General features: G+C 45.9%; 1 protein-coding gene across 2 annotated transcripts in view; it reads right to left on the bottom strand.

Moving 5' to 3' along the window:
* TMEM51 (transmembrane protein 51) overlaps positions 1–13,498 on the bottom strand; it is a 50,846-nt gene extending 37,348 nt beyond the window's left edge. The window contains exon 1 of one of the 2 annotated variants that reach the window (XM_069948088.1): positions 13,334–13,498. The gene's annotated coding sequence lies outside the window, so the exon portion shown is untranslated. The remainder of the gene's footprint in view (positions 1–13,333) is intronic. The other variant, XM_069948087.1, reaches the window with a different exon arrangement.
* Positions 13,499–14,693: the final 1,195 nt, after the last annotated feature.

Genomic DNA, 14,693 nt, shown 5'->3' with positions numbered 1-14,693 from the left:
AGTAATATGCTGCATGTCCTTCCGCAGCTCAGAAATTTCCGCCCTGCATGCATTTTGTACTTTAGTAACGAGAGCCTCAAAGTCACTTTTAGTAGGTAGTTGGGATAGTAGCCGTTGCATATCGTGCTTAGACTGAGGATCCGGGTGAGATTCTGTTATGTTTCTATTGCAGTGATCCATAATTCAGTTGATCGGAGTCTCCGGCAATGTGAGATTTAATAGCTCCCCGATCCCAGCAGGTGCTTTACCGTGCGGTCACCCTCATAAGACACACTCCAGTGCAGCCCCTCTGGGTGCAGGCGCCAGCTTGTGCTCCCCACCATTGCCTCCTCATTCTCCGGTCCCCCAGGACACGCCGCTCGGGCAGGATTGATAATGGCTTTCACCTTCTCCTGCTCATTAGCAACAGTTGTCTGCCAGCCCTCATCTCCGCACAGCAGATAGATAAAGCCTTCTCATCCATCCCTCCCTCCAATCCTCTCACATATTATAAATCACCTTCCACACTTGTAAGAGAGGATCTGCCTTATGTTTATTAATCACAGCCGCCTTCTCAGACATTACAGAACGTTTGCGGATAAGAACATTTTGTGGACTATATAAAATTAGAATTAATTGATCGTCACAATTTTGATTAGTTTTGTGACACAGGCCGACTATCTACCAGGTCTGGCGGCCATGACTAGCCAAACCAATCACTCCTCTAAACTCAGACCATTCTATAGCAGGAATAAGTGACAGGATGGCCGAGCTGTAGACAGGGCGATGTTTCTTCTTGTGGAGAGTCAGCTGATGCAGGGAGTGATTATCGTTCGAAAAATCGTTAGATCGTTCATAATTGAGCAATAATTGTTTTGTGTAATAGCAGACAATGATTAAACGACCAACAAGAAATCGTTGGTTGTTTGATAGAATTTGGACCTATTTCTATTGTTGATCGTCTGCAAATCGTTCGGTGTAAGACGACGTCGTTCAGTTGTTCACAGTAGGGATGACAGGATGCCTACAAGAACGATCATAATTACACGGAACGATGATCGTTACTTAAAGAGAACCAATCACGGAAGAAATTGAAAAAATTTTTATTTTCTAATTCAATGTAATTATTTATTTAATTAACATTTGTAAATACTTTTATTTATTTTTTCGGCCGCGTTTTTGTTTTGTTCACTCTTCAATTCACTGTCTCGCGCCGGCTCTTTTCAAAAGAGCCGGCTCGAGACAGGAAGCTCCCGTCATCCACAGCGGCAGCAAGGCCGGCCGCCACCATCTTGATTACGTCATTTGCGTTCCAGTGGTGGAACGCAAGTAACGTAATCAAGATGGCGGCGCCGGCCTTGCTGCGACAAAAAACAAGAGGAACAGGTAAAGTATAAGATACAGACTGCAAAGGCAATCTGTATCTTCATAAATAGACTGCCTTTGCAGTCTGTAGCTTATACTTTACCTGATCCTCTTGTTCGGTGCTGGAAGGCCGGGCGACGTCATCTTGAACACGTCACTTGCGTTCCAGCGGTGAAACGCAAAGTGACGTCATCAAGATGGCGGTGCCCGGACTTCGTTCAGCAATCAAGAGAATTGGGTAAAGGGATAAGATACAGACTGCACAGGCAGTCTGTATCTTCATAGATAGACTTAGGGAGAGATTTCCTTTGATAATAGGGACAGTGATTTTTAGGTGATTGGTCCTCTTTAAGTGAACGATTTCAGGTTGTTTGCCATAGCGGTCGTTTGAGATCTTTTAATGCCGAAAAATCGCTTAGTGGACAAGGATCCTTACAGGCCACGCATTGATCTCTGGGAAAGGAGATATGCTAATTTGCCCTTTTACATTAGGAAGATGGATGACTCTCTGCCACTGTCTGGAGATGGCTGACTCAATGTCTGCTATTTAGTGTAGGGAGTCTTCAAGGCTACGCAACACTACCAGGAAAGGAAAAGGCATTCACGTTTTGGAGGAGATTCTGGTTTGGCCAGAACATATCTGGTTATGTTCCAAGGTTCTAGGGATATATTAGAGGGAAGTAGGGATGGTCCGAACAGAGTTTGGTTCGGGTTCGTACGAACCCGAACCCTCGGTAATGATTCCCGCTGTCAGCCCGCCTGGAAAACTGGGATACAGCCATAGCCATAGGCTGTATCCCAGTTTTCCAGGCGTTCCTCCCGCTGTATGGAGCGGGCAGACAGCGGGGATCTGCTGCCGAACCGAACTCGGTTCGGACCATCCCTAGAGGGAAGTAATAGGGACATAAAATCACTCGAAGCTAAGGTGTGTATCCAATGTCTTATATGTTAGGGTATGTGCACACTACAAAATTTGGGTGGAAATTACAGGCGGTCTCAGCTTGAAGTTACACCCGTCCCATAGACATAGAATGTGCTGTCCACCCAAAGAATTGACATGTCAATTCTTTGGGCGTATAGTGGATTGAGCTTCAGAATATCTATAGTGCACATACCCTAAAGTAGAGTTAAGTCTTCCCGGGAGGAAAAGACAGTTGTCTGCAGATAGGTAACTTATTTCTGGAGGAGATTCTGAATTGGCTATTTATCTCCAGTCCTGTTTCATGGCTCTTTAAATGGACCAAGCATTGACAATATTTGGTTGACCCACATCAAACCTGGTCAAAATTTTTATGTTTCTGTTTCATGTTTATGTTCTCCTATCTCAGAGTAGCATAAAATAGCGACAGAGAAGCTGAACAGAATGATGTATCACTGACATTGTTCTGTGCAGCTGATCCAGGGTTATCTTTCTAAATAACATGGACAATAAGTAGTCCTCTCCATTATGTGCACGAGCCCAGTAGTCCTCAATATTCATGAGAAGCAGAAAACGCCGCCCACCAGCTGCTGATTGGCAGTTATCTAGCCATGCTGTGTATAGGCATTCAGCTTTCAATCAGCAGCTGGAGAGCAGGGGGAGGGGTGTGGCAAGAATTCTATTCTCCTGCATATTAGAAGAACAGCTGAACAAAATTATGTAAGTAATACACCAATCTCTTCAGCATTTCTGTCACTAGTTTATGTTGTCCTCATTTAAGGCATGATACACCTAGTAAAAGATTCCCCTGGGCTGGTCCCGAGGTGCTGACAGTGTAGTGTAGATGTGTGTCCCACATTGTCTGGAGTTAGGTTGGTAGCAAGTGTCATAGAGGTGTAGCGGCGAGGCGTTCGTACCACACTTTGGCACACCTCTCCACTACTGCCTCCTCCCTGTTTGGCGTGGCTGTTCATGGCTCGACCTCCTGCTTCCTGGTGCCAGAATCTTCATGCGCCGTTGCTGGCACTGGCCGCACGCACGCTCAGGGCACAGGTGCCAGCAACGGCGCATGAAGATTCTGGCTACCCGTCAGTGTTAACGCGCACGCGCCATAGTGTGGAGCGCCGCAGGCGCACTGTGCTTACCAACTAGGCATTGGCTTTAGGCACAAAGAGTGTATAACAAAAAGTGAGGAAACTTCAGCTCACCCTTTTGGCAATTGGTGGTTGTAATATAATGCAGTTCCCCGGGAGGCAGGAGCACGTGGAAAATGTTGCGGGCCATCACCCGTATAAATTGTGTCAAAAACAAGGGGTATCCACAGCTCCTTAAAAAGTATATGCGTTTTTATTGGTACAACTTAAAAAGTAACAAAAAACATTAAAACCGCGCGGTTTTAATGTTTTTTGTTACTTTTTAAGTTGTACCAATAAAAACGCATATACTTTTTAAGGAGCTGTGGATACCCCTTGTTTTTGACATTGGCTTTAGGCCCTCAGCGCGCCTGCGCTGCTCCTCCGCACTACGGCGCATGCGCGTTAATGCCCACGGGAGCACGCAGGCCGAACACATCCAGGGAGAAGTCACGAACTGGCGAGTGGGCGCGCAGCCCGTGCAAGCAACGGCGCATGTGCGCAGGAAGATTCTGTCACCGGGAAGCAGGAGGCCGGGCCGCCATGACCAGCCATGCCAAACAAGGAGAAGGTAGTAGTGGTAAGGCGTGCCGAAATGCGGCACGAAGGCCTCACCGCTACACCTCTATGACACTTGTTACCAACCTGACGGATTGGGGACAAACTACAGCACCGAATACAAAAAGAAAGATAGGCCAGACAATGTGGGACACACATGTACAGTAGTGGATTATAATAAGGGCGTTTCGGGCAGCAGCCCGGGGCCCTGAGCTCCTGGGGGGCCCATGACCACCCAAAAAGACTTATACTTTGAGTGGTGTACTGTCTCCTGGCTACACTTCCGCCATGATTTGCAAAAATCACAGTTTTTTTTTTTATGGCAATTTTGCACAAATCAGGCCATCATGACATTATATGTCCTGTACTATGAGCACCAGGCTAGTGCTGCCATAGTTACAGTGGGGTGGGGGGGCCCAGCCCTGGTGAACAGCCCGGGGCCTATGGTAAAGTTAATCCGCTGCTGCATATGTACACTACACTGAGCACCTCGGGACCAGCCCAGGTGCTGACAGATTCCCTTTAACTATGCAAATAAAATGCACCATGGACAACCACATGAATGTACAGTACTGCTGTCTGCTTGCATAAACTGTAGGCCAAGGGACCTGAGACACCAAACAGAACAATACTACCTTCTGTTGTCTACTAGATCTTATGCAAAGGGGCTGGGTCAATACTGTTAATGGTTCACAATTACGACTCAGCTGCAATTCTACTATGGAAATTAGCACAGTAGTCAAAGGTTCACATAAATTATAGACAGGACATCTAGTGATCTAGTGATAAATCCATAATTTAAAAATGCATTTAAATAAGGATCATTTTCTACAAGGAGAAAGTGTCAGAAGAAAGGGCCTGGAACTAAACAATCCAGTAAGATCAGTGTAAATGGGGACCCGACAAGGCATTTTATACAGTAACGGTCTATCAAGGATATACACAACTTCTAGCATACAGTTACTCATATGCAGAACATGCATAACAAATGGTATCAACAGGGTCTAAGATTCCTTTCACAACAGCCATTTAGTGATGGACAAGTTACGCCAACGTTATGCATTTCTCACTTTAAAAGGGTACGACAGAGAAATAAAATTAGTTTCTTAATCAATTGGTGTCAGAAAGTTATACAGATTTTTACATTACTTCTATATAAAAATCTCAAGCCTTCCAGTCCTTATCAGCTGCTGTATGTGCTGCAGGAAGTGCACAGTGCTCTCTGCTGCCACCTCTGTCTCAGTACTGTACTGTCCAAATTTTTTATGGGGATGTTACTGCTCTACACAGTAGCCGACATGCACAGAGATGGCGGCAGAGAGCACAGTGTCAGACTGAAAAGAATACACTACTTCCTGCAGGACATACAGCAGCTGATAAGTAATGAAGGATTGAGATTTTTTTTTTAAACAGACATAATTACAAATCTGTATAACTTTCTGACACCAGCACCCCTTTAATATGTAGGAGAAACGAACCCCAACATATACCCCTCCCCCATTCTCACTATTGCAGATATACTGGTACAGTATTCAGCAGAGCAGTAACAGATGGATCTCTGTTTAATCACCAATAAGGCAACATTGTTAAAGCTCAGTGGAAACTTTCAGAGGCCTCATATTCGCTTATTTGTCTTAGATTGCTGGAGCATAATGAATGGTCGGGCTGTTTGCATTGTGCACTTCCAGTAACAGAATAGCTGAGATAGTTAATTGGTGAAATCCATCTGTGTGAACTGGACTCTGTGCAAGTTCAATGCTCTCCACTCCAGGGTCACTGGGCATCGTACAAGACAATATCAACACCAGCTGTCAAGTGGGGGAGGACCGGGCGCCAACATACTAGCCTCTAAGGCCACGTTCATATGTCGATGAATTCTCTGCTATAGGAGTGAATACAGACTGCACTCAGTGCATTGAATGGGTTTTGCTAAAACCGTATTCTTTACAAATGTTTACTGCTGTGGCCCCCTAGGACATATAGGCATTGGCAATGAAACTGCACAGCGCTAGTATGATTCTACTTTGGTTTATGGTCAGTCAATGGTAGAAGACACTGCCGCCTAGATGAAGCCCAGCCCAGCCAGTAGGAGAAATGGTGAAGTGTGGTCGGACCGTCTTCAATCAGATATTACTGGGTACCGAAGAAGTCAAGGACCTATTACACAGAGCGATGATCGGCCGAATCGTCGGTTTAGGTTTGGACCTAAAATCGTAGCGATGCGTGGCTGATGATTGCCCAAATACCTGATACCTTACCTCTCCCCGCTCCTGGTCTTCTCTCCTGTGTTCTGCAGCTTCAGGGCCCGCGGCGGCAGCGTCTGGGGGGATGCCGCCGGACTGGGAAGCTGCGGAGGACAGGAGAGGCGACCGGGAGCGGGGAGAGGTAAGGTATCAGGTGTTTGGCGATGTCCATGCAGCCCTTGCCCAATGATGTCCATACAGCCCTTACTGCCCAATTAAGATTCAGGTACTTTTCCCACTCCTGGCATCATATTGATGCAGGATGCAGTGCAGTTAAAAGTCCATAGGATTTGTGCAATACGGGACTAAGGATGGTATTACACGGGCCGATGGGGCCCGATAATACCTGTAAACGAGCAGCGATCTGCTAGATCGTCGCTCGTTTACTAGATCTATTACACAGCCTGATAATCTTTAAACAAGGGCTGCAGGGACATCGTTACCGATGTCCTTGCAGCCCTTGCTTAACTATATACATTACCTATCCACGTTCCAGGGCTGCTGCTGTGGTCTTCTTCTCCCCGGGTCCCACGCGCTCTTTCAGAGTGGCCTGTCAGCTGACAGGCCACTCTGAAGCTAGAGCGCGCAGGACCCGGGGAGAAGACGACCGCAGCAGCAGCCCTGGAACGTGGATAGGTAATGTATATTGTCAGTCTCTGGCTGCGCACCGCTATTACACGTAGCGTTGCGCGGTCGGAGCCCGACGAAAATAGGTCCAAACCTATATCAACGATCAGCCGATGATCGTTGTCATCGGCTGATCGTTGTATTTATTACATGGAGCAATAATCGGCCGAATCGGGCCAATTTGGCCGATTATCGTTCCCGTGTAATAGTACCCTTATAAGGGGATGCCTCTCTCAGGCTATCTTTCCATTGTTTTTCCCCAAAGCCTCACTAAACCGACACAAACGTCTCCAGATGCAGCAGAGATCTCTATCAAGATGACTCAAGTGACATCACTGATCTACAGATAGAATAGGTATTTCATAGGAATGACATCACCACTCAACAACATCCCTTCTAGCATAAAAACCCATAATACAGGCTACTTATATGATAGGAAGTGAGAATTCTCAGGGCTAGCCACGATTAAGCAATGGAGTCTGGATTGTCATATGGCCAAGAAAAGCATAAAACCCCCCCCCCAAAAAAACAAAACACACACCCTTGCAGGGTTAGAGAATGTTATACATTATATGCAACGACAGCGAATCTGTTTTTCAGGTTTCAGTAGAGATGACGAATCTCAAACCCAAGCGTGCAGCATTTGATTACCGGTGGCTGAAGAAGTTGGACGCAGCCCTATGGAGCCCTGGAAAACATGGATACAGCCATACTTCTAAGGGCCCTATTCCACCAGACGATTATCGTTTGCATAATCGTTAACGATTAACGATCTCAAACGACCGCTATTGCAAAAGACCTGAAAATGTTCACTCATTTCCATGGAACGATAATAGTTACTTATAATCGTAATTGCGATCGTTTTTTCTTCGCTATTGCGTTTGTATCTATTGCAAACGACCGAACGATGTCTTATTCAATGCGAACGTTTTGCGAACGAGCAACGATAAAAATAGGTCCAGGTCTTAAGGCCCTATTCCACGGAACGATTATCGTCTGTATTCGGCCGATATCGGCCGCTACGGACGATAATCGTGCCCCGTGGAATAGAGTGTAACGATCAGCCGACATCGTTCATGTCGGCTGATCGTTGCAGTCGCTTGTTTTTCAACATGTTGAAAAACAAGCGACTGATACAGCAACGATCTGCTGCCGCCGCTCCGTTGGATAGGAGCATCGGCAGCAGATACTTCTATATCCTATGGGCTGCCCAGACGATCAGCGATCCCCTGGGCAGCCCCCCCGCAGCTCCTCCCGCACTTACCCGCTCGCTGCTACCGCGCTGAATAGCTGCGGCAGCGAGCAGGAAACGAGGAGCAAACGAGCGCTGAGAGCGCTCGTTTGCTCCTCTAAACGACCCGTGAAAATAGGGGCTTTATAAAGCGATCAACGATTTCTTGTTCGGTCGTTAATCGTTAACTGCATTTCAACCGAACGATTATCGTTTAGATTCGAACAATTTAACGATAATCTAAACGATAATCGTCCGGTGGAATAGGGCCCTTAGGGTACTATTACACCAAGCAATTTTTCAACTACTAACGATAAACGATCTTAAACGACCGCTAAGGCAAACGACCCAACATCGTTCTCCCAATTACATGGAACGATGATCGTTATTTATGATCGTTCTTGCGGTCGTTTAGTTGTCGGTATTTCATACATTTCAGCTGCGAATTCTTATTCCACTGAACAATGTGCAAACGATAAAAATAGGCCCGGATCCTATTAAACGATCAACGATTTCTCGTTGGTCGTTTAATCGTTGCCTGCTATTACATGAAACGATTATCGTTCAAATCCGAACGATTTAACGATTTTTCGAACGATAAATCGCTCCGTGTAATACCAGCCTTAGTGTCCAATTTCTGCAGCCACCGGTGAGCAAACGCTGCACGATTGGTTTGGATTACCCCAAGCATGCTTGAGATTCACTCATCTCTACTTTTCTAATTCTATACTCATATAATCTCTGTATCCCATCCCCCGTGGGCGGCAGTTCCTTTCTTCTTTCTTATAGACACAAGAATTCACATGGATATAAATATCTCTATGACAGTGACGCGGTATACATCTCATTGTCATAAAACCTTTGTAACAAAAACAGGTTTGAAAAAAAACAAAAAAGACGTCTCGTACTAGAAGCCGCTGCTGACCCATCGCATAGGAATGTGATGAACGGCAGGATAGATTTTTTTCAAGTTGCTCCCTATAGAGATCTATGGAGACCACAGGACATTCAGCGTCTCCAACGCCTAAAGGTTTGTCACCAAGTGTCACCTGAACGTTACATTCAGCACCTGCCGTGCAGCACATCAATGCCTTAAACCAGAGATGAAGGGTAGACCAGCGCTGGGCAGGCATGTCCAGGGTCTAACAGAGAAATCAATGCTTAGATGCCACTAACACATAGGCATGTTGGTCAGGTGACTCCAGGCATCTGAGCAATTTAGGTCTAACCTGAGCGAGGTCACAGTGTTAGGACCCTGAGCGATCACAGAAATGAGCTGGAAGTCCATGCTGGGCTCGTTCTCTCCCGGCTCTGTGTCACATGACCTACACGGACTCCCATGTAAGGGTCCTATTAGACAAAGCGATTTTTAACAATTAACAATAAACGATCACAAACGAGATGGTTTTATCGTCAACCTGAAATCGTTCACCATATTATGGTGCGTTTACATGGGACGATTATCGTTCAAATTTTCGCAATAACGATCGCATTTGAGCGATAATCGGCTCGTGTAAAAGAGACGAGCGAGAAATCGTTCATTGTGATCTTTTGACATGTTCTCAAATTGTCGTTGATCGTTTACACAAAGCGATCTGCGAATTTTTAGCAAACAGTCTTTGACAGATTCACCCTGTGTGTGAGATGGGCTTAAGCGATCTTAAAGACGATTGCAATAACGATTTTTCTAATGATTATTCTAACGATTTATTTGTCTAAACGTTATAAAAACCAAATCGTTGCTTCAAAATCGTTTAATGATCGATTGGGCGAATTATCGCTCTGTGTAAATGTAGCATTACACAGATCGATAGTTGTTAGTTACAATCATTACTACGATCGTTTACTCCATCTGATCCCAGCAAAAGAATGCTCGATTAGTGAACAAATGCGGAATTACAGTGAACAATTAATGATTTTACGGTCAGACCTAAATCAACGACACACGATTTTTCGATCGTTGCCTGCAATTACACCTGGCAATGCAATGTTCTAACCACTCATTACCATCGGTCAGGGTCTGAATAATCCCTAGGACGTCAAAAGTTACGGGTATGCTTTAAAAGGTGCTATTCCTCATTAGGTCCCATTCACACTACGGAATCTAAGCAGAGATTCCATGCAGAAACCCCCGCGCTGACTCAGCGCCGAATCCCGCCTTCAATCTCTTTGAATGGGAGGGCTCATGCGCCTCCACTCTCTGCACCTCTCTATTCAAAGAATAGACATGGGCATGCCAGCCCAACACTGATCTACCCTTCATCTCTGGTTTATGGTATCGATGTGCTGAATGTCACGTTGCCATTTCCGTAGTGTGAATGGGGCCTTACAAAATTGGTGTGCATACTGCAACTTGGCACTTGAGGTCTGAAAATTTTATAGCGCCAAGGGAGTCCCTTTGATATCCAACATGTTACGTCTGGTGTGAACAGAGCCTTACATGGACTCATAGGGACTGATACAGTAGATGTGGCCTTGTACTGTACAGATACTAAATGCTTTCTAGGTCTGTTATATTTCCTTTGGCATTCCCTTCACTTTACTCAGGCAGACTTTACAGACAAATCCCAAGTGGTTTTGTGGGAAATTGCTCCGCTGTTACAACACTCCCCCTCCCCATCAAAGTGCTGGGCTCTGGCCTCCAAACACTGGCGTAAAGTTTACAAGAAGTCAGAGAGGACGGCACGGTACCCCCTACAAAGCCTGGCATTCATTACACTGACGTGACATTGTGCAGTAAAAAGGCCACATTCCCCAGAGCCGAGTACTGTAATGTGTAGGGTCCTGCATTGTATAGCGGGGTAAGCGCTCTCAAAGGGACACTGAGCCCAAAAGCCAACGTTCAACTGCTGATATACTATTGTTCCCTGTTATCAGGCACTAGACTGTCTGTATGGTGCTATAAACCCAAAGATCCCATCTACTGTATGTCTCCCATCTCTCCCTCCTGTATGTGCGCCATCTCCAGTCCTGGCTCCATCTCTCCCTCCTGTATGTGCGCCATCTCCAGTCCTGGCTCCATCTCTCCCTCCTGTATGTGCGCCATCTCCAGTCCTGGCTCCATCTCTCCCTCCTGTATGTGCGCCATCTCCAGTCCTGGCTCCATCTCTCCCTCCTGTATGTGCGCCATCTCCAGTCCTGGCTCCATCCCTCCCTCCTGTATGTGCGCCATCTCCAGTCCTGTCTCCATCTCTCCCTCCTGTATGTGCGCCATCTCCAGTCCTGTCTCCATCTCTCCCTCCTGTATGTGCGCCATCTCCAGTCCTGTCTCCATCTCTCCCTCCTGTATGTGCGCCATCTCCAGTCCTGTCTCCATCTCTCCCTCCTGTATGTGCGCCATCTCCAGTCCTGTCTCCATCTCTCCCTCCTGTATGTGCGCCATCTCCAGTCCTGGCTCCATCTCTCCCTCCTGTATGTGCGCCATCTCCAGTCCTGGCTCCATCTCTCCCTCCTGTATGTGCACCATCTCCAGTCCTGGCTCCATCTCTCCCTCCTGTATGTGCGCCATCTCCAGTCCTGGCTCCATCTCTCCCTCCTGTATGTGCGCCATCTCCAGTCCTGGCTCCATCTCTCCCTCCTGTATGTCCGCCATCTCCATCTCTCCCTCCTGGCTCCATCCCTCCCTCCTGTATGTCCGCCATCTCCAGTCCTAGCTCCATCTCTCCCTCCTGTATGTCTGCCATCTCCAGTCCTGGCTCCATCTCTCCCTCCTGTATGTCCGCCATCTCCAGTCCTGGCTCCATCTCTCCCTCCTGTATGTGCGCCATCTCCAGTCCTGGCTCCATCCCTCCCTCCTGTATGTCCGCCATCTCCAGTCCTGGCTCCATCTCTCCCTCCTGTATGTCCGCCATCTCCAGTCCTGGCTCCATCTCTCACTTGGTCTGGGTTAGTTTGGACACAAAGGCATCATCATCACCACAGGTGAAACATTTGTAGAAGTTGTGTCACCTGTAAACACAGCCCTAGAAAACCCCAAAGCTGCAGCAATTTGTAGCAAAAAATTAGCTTTCAAAACTGTGAGAAAAATCACAGCAATGTGTACCCAATACCTAAATGCAAATAGCGCTCATAGCCACAATGGTCAGTGGAATGAATGCAGTCAAAGGATAACAAAATAAAAATAAATAATAATAATAATAATAATTGCTGCATGGGGGTTATAAAGTTGTTCACATACATAAGATTAGTATCAACTGGCACATGGATGATCAATATGGATCAATATGGCGGCACATCAGGGGGATGTGATCTGATACCGTAAGCTTGTGCAATGCAGGAAATGATTGGCAGTATTCAGATGATTGATCATTTGACACACAGGTATTAGCCGAAAAATAGTTGAAACCCAACACAGTTAATGATCATCTGCAGGTAACATTCAGTGCTTGACCAAAAACAACCATTTTGTCTGACTTTTATCTTGTACATATGAGCTGCTTAAAGGGATTTTCACATCCTTATTACCTGTTCTGTAGATAAAGGATCCAAATGCTGGGAGCCCCACCGATCATAAAAACAAGGATCTATTGTCCCTGTTGTGAATTTGGCGACGACTTGCACCCACCCCACACTGATCAGACACAGATCCCCTATCCTATGGATAACGCCTTTAAGGAACATAACCAAAAAGAATACAAAAGTAATAAAAATCTAAGTGTACCATGTATTCATTAAACATAAAATCCTGACCCCTTTAAAGTTCTACGTAACATAGGATTATACTGTGATCTAGTACAAATGCTGGGGGCTAGGGTGTTCCAGCCGTAATACGGATCTTGTACATATCCCACCCTATAGACATGAAAAAGATCCAGAACAATCAGCTTCTTCCCTCGCTAATGCTCATAGCCAGCACCAGAGATAAGAGGATCATTCGGCCAAGTTCATGACTCGAGAATTGATCCCCATTCTGCCGGTTACATGGTATACACCCAGCAAGTCAATGCAATTGATTGGCCACAAATGAATCACAAGTTCAGCAGATCAATATGGCTGAAGCGTAGTAAAGGTAGGCAGGGTGTGTGTGCAGCTCAGTTCTGCTTCCTCCCTATACACAAGACCATCTTTGATTTAAAAAAGGCTAAATTCTGCGCATGTCCCTTTAAGAGCAATATAACTCTTTTAAAAGTTGGAAACTTTGTGAACAAATGAATAAATATGTGAGACAGTAGAGGTAACAAGCTGAGCCCCATGCTCCATAATACAGACAGGCGCTGTGTAGAGGTCAGGGACAATCACTACAAGGATAAGGCTTACTTTTCAGTGTTCTGCAGATTACCTGTGGCCAGGTGTGTCTCTAAGGGATCAGCCATGTACTCACCCCCTCCAGGTCACATTCTCATCATTGCATCCTGAGGGCCCCCTGGCTTGCAGACTAAACTTTGAGGAATCCCATGGAGCCAGTCCTGAGTGCAGGACACACTAGGAAGGTGCAATGAGCTGCACACACCCTCCCACCCCCACTTTCAGGAACTGGGAGGATCAGTCACCTCCCAGGTCCTAATGCCCAGCCCATTTGCTCTGAGCCAAAGCAAACTTCAGTCACTCTCTGGAGGGAGTTTTGCATAGCTATCCTGGCTAATCAGGGGTTAACGCAGCTCTGCAGTAGAACTATTCTGAACTTCCTTTATTTAGATACAGTGAACAAAGAGAATATATTAAATATTATAACATTGTTCCTGTAACAAAAGTTAATATTGAACTTCATCTCCTGCTGCAGCCAATGTGTGGGTCCCCAGCAGATGCAAAACTACAACTCCCATCATGCTCTATCTAGAAATGGGGGTGGTGTTTAACCACCCAGACCGTAACTCTTTAAATATAGTACGTCTCATTGGATTTGCTACCACGTGTCCTTGTACTTTCAGAAATTGACACTTTTACATGTTCCATAAGTTTGTCCGTAATTGCGGATCGGCAGATTTAGGGCCCATTAATTTCGATAGGGCTGTTCTCACTGTCCGTAGTTTTACAGATTACTGTAAAAATTACTGATAAGCTGAAGTGCTGATTGTATTTGTTGCATGGAATCCCCCCATAGAAGTCAATGGGAGCATCTGTAATTTTTGCGAAAGAAACGTCCGTAAATCTGTAAAAAAACAACAAAAAAATACAGATGAGTAATCAATTTAAACCATTCCCACTTATTTATCTATCACCTTCCCGATTTGGCTGATCTACAAAAAAATATGGACTACGGATGTATTACGGACAAAATTGTGGGGATTGCATACAAAGATTACGGACATCAGATGTGGTCCGGAAGAACTACTGAATATGTGAATGTAGCCTAGGGTATGTCTAGATGTCTCTCAGTTAGGCCTCATTCACACGTCCAGTGCATCAGTACATTTGCTTTAAGCTTTGCACATGGATTTAACGACGCCGGCGCCGGACTGAAGCACTGTCCCTCTGTGACGCGGCTCTATTAGTGCCCGGGAATAGAATGGGGCCATACGCGGGAACCGGTCCGCGGCTCAAAAAAAAAGGACAGCGGCATCGGCTTTCCTTGCGCCGGCGCCGTTCTATCCATATGCACATGTACTGATGTTACATTCGCTTTTATTTCGCTGTTGTTTATGCATGTGACCATAGCAATTCCCAGTGAATAATAGCGGGCTAATCTGTAATCTATAAAA

The sequence above is a fragment of the Dendropsophus ebraccatus genome, chromosome 12 (genome assembly GCF_027789765.1).
Source record: "Dendropsophus ebraccatus isolate aDenEbr1 chromosome 12, aDenEbr1.pat, whole genome shotgun sequence".
NCBI lineage: Eukaryota > Metazoa > Chordata > Amphibia > Anura > Hylidae > Dendropsophus > Dendropsophus ebraccatus.
The sequence above is the reverse complement of the archived record's forward strand: the minus strand, read 5'-3'. Positions and strand labels throughout refer to the sequence as shown.